Source organism: Uranotaenia lowii, chromosome 2 (assembly GCF_029784155.1).
Source record: "Uranotaenia lowii strain MFRU-FL chromosome 2, ASM2978415v1, whole genome shotgun sequence".
Classification (NCBI taxonomy): Eukaryota; Metazoa; Arthropoda; class Insecta; order Diptera; family Culicidae; genus Uranotaenia; species Uranotaenia lowii.
The window spans coordinates 430,011,252-430,017,251 of NC_073692.1; positions in this window are offsets into that span (position 1 = coordinate 430,011,252).

A 6,000-nucleotide genomic window follows, 5' to 3' on the forward strand; every position below is an offset into this window, starting at 1 on the left:
CGGTAAAAAAGGATCTTAAAACCACATTTTGTTTAAGTTCTCAAACAAAGTTTAATATCTTGAAAATATTTTTTTTTTAATTTGTTGAAAGAACAGAATTGTTATTTTGTTCTGTTTTGCACATTTTTCTAGAACATTTGATCTTTGGAGGACATTCCGGTTTCGAGATACAGCGAAGGAATCAAGTATCCCCAGGGATCAAGTATCCTCATTCTCCCCTACCTATCTCTGAATCCACCCTTCGCATTACAATGAAATGTAATATTCATCAAAGTTAATTTGCTGAAAGCCAAATAATATTTATATTGGAAAGCAGGTTGACAGTTATGTATGTGTGGCTCTCAAAACATCGACAAAAAAAATATGACTGTTCACCTGTGAAATCCAAATAAAATTCCTAAAGACATTGCCTCAAGCAAACAAAAAGACAAAAGCCCATACAAAACAGGAAGTTCAGGATTATTGGGCTAAGAATTCGAGATCCACTTACACTGCTGGATAGATCACTTTCTCCCCATTTATCGTAACGACAAATTGCAACCCACTTTCTATTTACCAATCATCTGCCGGAATCAATCGTCCAAGTCGAAGGTGGTCTCTGTCTCTCTGGTCCGGTGGTTTGGAAGACGAGGCAAAGCGGCGCGGCGGAACAGGAAATGACATTTTCGAACAAAACATGTTTACAACAAGTCACTTCCTTCCTGAGTTGTTATAGGTACATACATATGCTTTTATATTTATTTATATAGGAACCGACAACCTTCTGGTCCTGGTCTGGTTGACTGCCAGTCCAGATGATGCATGTCGATATGTGTGCGTGTATATGTTTGAATGTGCCGAAGAAATCCGGTGGGTGGGATCCGGGATTGGCAGGATTTTCAGACCGAGTGAAGATGTAGATACAGTCCCAAATGATAATAAATTGCTGTGTTTTTCTAGAGATGTCTGGCTATGCTGTAAGATCGGGCAGTCACCTACTTCACCTTCATCCATTCGCAGTGTGTTTTTTTTTGCGTTTGGGGAAACGAAATAGAACAATGGAGTGTGTGTTTTTTATTGATAAATTGCGTCCGTAACAAATCAAACGTGGAATATACTTTTGGAAATTTATTACACCGTCCGAGTTCAACTTTGGCGATAAGGGAAACTTTTAATGATTTTTCTCTCGCTCGCTAGCGAATATTGTTATGGCCATAAATATTTGAATACGATGGAGTAGGTGAACTGGAGGACTCATTCATTCGGCAGTTTCCACTCCACTCGAAAATGGTCAATTTATTATCTCACCAATGTGGATGACGAACTTTTCAGGGAGTAAATTAGGAATATTACAAATTCGACAGGCCACTCACTCTAGAGAGGAATGATTTCAGTGCTTGAAACTTCCTGGTGTGTAGTGTGATAATGCCTCACTATATCCGGTGGGTCATCAATTTCCTCCATTATCTTTTATAAACACTCACACAAACCATGCCGTGTGTTTCCTTTCCAACTTCCCAGCCTGACAAAATTCTATAAATCCGGACAGACAGAGAAGTTTTAATCAGTGCGGTATCTAGATTGAAAAAAACTTTGCACGCTGGCACCAAATAAATAGAGATTGTTTTTTTTTGCTTTTTTTGGGGGTTTGTTTCTGTTTACGAAAGCCATCAGCAGCGTCGAATGTTGTGTGTCGATTTTTAGCTGCGGGATATGCAAATTTCCATAAACTTTGATTATGGCCCCTTGTGGAAAACAGTTGGGCTTGACTCGAGTTGAAGTTGGCTGGAGTTGAAGTTTGGGGAGAGGGCTAACGCTGTATCCATTTCCTTCCGCCCGGCTGACTGTTAGCTGGCTGCCCGGCCATTTGACGAAGCCCGGCTCTATAATTTATAGTAGATATGCTCCTTCGTTTGTGTGTTTGAGCTTTCTCGGCAAAAGATACAAATTGATTGCATTAATTACATTTCTGCCACTGAAGGTTGGAATTCCCACTGATACCCTAGTTTGGAAAGTTTCATTTCAACTTTCGCTCACAGACATTCTCTCGTTCTCTGGTCTGGTCATTTAACACTTGAGCGGGTTTTGGAAAACATGAAGCGATGAGTTGGAATATCTCTGACTGGTTGATTTCTGTGGTTTAATGAATTTTCTCGAACTATTTCAACAAATATTTTCAAATTTAATTTCGTTCCTATTGCCTAGCAGTGAATTGATTTTAAGTTTACTCTCAGGATTGGAAATAATGCTTGAAAATGCTTTTTTCATGACTAATCTACTGTATCCAACATCCAACATTAAAACTAAAACAAAACAACCGATCAGTTGGGCAAAACTTCCAGGCTTAACTGGAATTGAAAACAAAGAATCTTAAACAAAATAGGGTAAATATTACAGTATGACCCATAAAAAAAATGCGAAAATCTGTCTTCAAAGTTCAAAATCACTTTTCTTGATATAAACTTGATCTATTTTTTTTAATTCATTTAGACATAGATGAACAGATTAAGAACTCGATGTGTCCACTTTCGTTCTCAACTGCTCTCTCCTAGCGAGATTTGAATCGGGAGCATATCTTCGCAATATAAGCCTTTGACATTGAAGCCCACGCCTCAGATATGGAAACCTTCAGAGAATCAAAACTTGAGTGAGAGGATCCACAAGTCTTCACTTGAACATACGCCCCGCCCATATCAAAGAGTCAAGGGGGTTCAAATCCGGACTGCTCGGAGGGTAAAGATCCTTCGGCCAAAACTCCATGTTCTCCCCCAGCCAGATTTCGATCCGTTTCGAGGTATGGCATGGATTCCATCTGGTTGGAAAACAACATTCTCGGGTTCACCGAAGTTGGCCCGAATCCACGGAAGCACCTGATTCTTCAAAGTGTCCATGTCGACTTCGGTATTAACTTTTACTCCAGTTTTTTTTTATGAAAACAAGAAGCATCTTCAAAACATTCGAAACAACCGCTCCAAAAACCATGACTTCAGCGGGACGATGGGTAGTAAACTTGAATTTAACATTCTCTGCATTATCCTCAGCCTTCAGGGAAGAATTATACCGATCCCTACGTGAATTGGACACCGGATTAATCGAAAAAAGTTTCTCGTCTGAGAACACGACGATCAGCTGCTTCTTCTTAAACGTAGACAGCAATCGCTTCGAGCGCTCAACTCACAACAGGGCTTTTATTCGTTCTGTTATCAAATTGTGCCTTGCTCTTGCCTTTGATCGTTGCATGGAAGAATTCGAGATATTCGGTTCCTTAGTCAGCCTCTGGATTGATCTCTCTGGTGATTGAGGATGAACCCGGCGAAAGCGACAATGAAAGCAGTGCAGAATTCCCAGACGATGAGGACGACGATGATGTACAAAATTCCGTTGATCCGGAATCGGCGCTGAGGCGAAGTCAGCGAACTCGAGGAGTTACTCAACGGTATGTGGCCAACGTAGCTACCTCAAAACATCTACGAATTGAAGCGCCGAGACGACTGGGAGTCCTGGAAGACCGCCATTGACGAGGAGATGGATGCCTTGGAAGAAAACAAGACTTGGGAAGCGGTCAGCTAATCCAACCCAGAAAACCCATTCAATCGAAGTGGGTGTTTATCATAAAGGATGACGGTCGCTACAAGGCACGATTGGTTGCAAAAGGGTCTTCTCAGAGACCAGGACTGGACTACTGGGAAACCTTCCCTCCGGTGGCCGAGATGGAGAGTGTTCGCACAGTTTTGGCGTTGGCAAACGAACTCCACATGGTCGTTCATAAGATGGACGTCAAAATTGCATTTCGTAACGGAAATTTAGAAGAAGTTATCTTCATGCAGATGCCAAATGACGACATCGACAAATCGAAGGTGGTTCGGCTGCAGAAAAGCCTGTACGGCTTGAAACAAGCAGGTCGTGCTTAGAATCAGCGATTCGACGACGAGATACGAAAACTTAGTTTCGAGTCGTTGAAGAGTGACTGTCCCTTACCGATTCTGCAAGCGAAGACTCATTCTCATCCTGTACGTGGATGACATCCTAATTTCCGGAAAAGATTTATCAGAGGTTATCTGAAAAAAAAAAACCGAGCTTGGACGGTTATTCCAAATGAAGGATCTGCTGGAGGTCAAGACTTTCTTGGGAATGACCATCAAGCGAGATTTCAGCAAGAGCATTATCGAGATTTCGCAATCAGGATACGTCGAGAAGGTTTTGCAGCGATCTGGAATGGCCGATCGTAAACCCGTAGGTACACCGCTTGACACCAACGTTCGGTGGACGAAGCTGGACGATGGTGAGGTTATCACCGAGCAGCCTTTCAAGGAATTGATCGGTTGTCTCCAATATCTGGCGACATCTTCGAGGCCAGATATCTGTGCAGCTGTTAGCGCACTGAGCAAATACCAGGCCAGCCCGGCGGATAGGCACTGCCAAGGCCTGAAGCGTGTTCTGCGATACCTTCGAGATACGACCGATACGACGTTGATTTCGCTAACGATTCCGATGATCGAAGATCTGTATCGGGCTATGCATACATGATCTTTGGGAATTTGATTTCGTGGTCAACGAAACGTCAGCAAACGGTCAGTCTCTCTTCGACCGAAGCTGAGATTGGAGCGCTGTGCCATGCGGTGAAGGATGGTTTGTGGCTAACAAACTTCTTGGATGAATTGGGTGTGGTTAGCACTCCTTTCACATTGATGGAGGACAACATCCCATGCATCCAGTACCTGCAGGAGGCGAGGACCCATCAGCGGATGAAACACTTGGATGTCAAGTACGCGTTCATCAGAGAGATCATAAGAAGCGGTCAGCTTTCTTTGCGACATATCTCAACTGAGGATCAGCCAGCTGATGCGTTCACGAAGGCGTTACCGAGGGCGAGGCATGCGAAGCTGTTCAGCACTCTCAATTTGCGAATTGAGGGGAGGTGTTGATACTTACAATTTTTCCCGGAGGAATTCCAGTACCCGTTTCCTCGCGGCCACGTTCGAACAAAACCAAAACCGATTGTTTTGGTTTCGTTCTCTTTAGTCAATTCGCATATTGAGAACAATAGCCGTTGACAGTTAATGATGGTCAATGATGATGATAACAATATAAATGTTGTCATCATGCACGCTAAACTCAGCCAACACAGCTTTTGGTTATGAGTTAAAGGGTGATACGGTAAAAATTTGGTCAATATCAACTTGACGTGTTTCTTTCAATTTTGCATTTAAAAAACCTGAACACCCCTCATTTTGAAGGTGTGTGTGTGTATAGAATGTTGTTCCTATTTTGATTTTGGAATTCACTCTTCAGTTGTCAAAATGCCGTCCAAGGAAGAAGAGCAGCGTATCAAAATTTTGCTCGCACATCGCGAAAATCCGAGATACTCGCACGCAAAGCTAGCAAAATCGCTAAAATTTGCCAAATCAACCGTTACAAATGTAATTAAAGTTTTTGGGAAACGTTTGTCGACAGCCAGGAAGTCTGGATCGGGGGAAATCAAAAACCGGAAGCCGCTGAGACGACAAAGAGAATTGGCGGTATTTTCGAGCGAAACCCTAACCTCTCTCTCCGAGATGCCGCAAATAAGCTGGGTGTATCGTCTACAACCGTGCATCGAGCCAAAAAACTAGCCGGACTATCGACTTACAAGAAGTTAGTGACTCCAAATCGCGATGATAACAACATACGACGACCAAAGCGCGATCCCGGAGGCTGTACCCTAGACTGGCCCAAATTTGTATGGGATGATTTTTACAACATTTTTTTCAACGCGGCACCCCCTAGATTTGTGCATTTAGGTGAAAAAATGACATTTTGAAAGTTTAAGGTCATTTGACAGAAGCACGAGCTGGCGCAAATGATTTGAAATTTGTATGGAGATCTTCGGCAAAATGTATGAAAAATCGACATACTTTCACTCTTTGTGTTCTAAAATATGTTTCCAGAATACTAGAAAGCTCAGAATTTCAGGAATTGTAGTTCAAACAATGACAAACAAGTTTGTAGAAGATTGTGACGTGATACAAGTTGACTGTGATG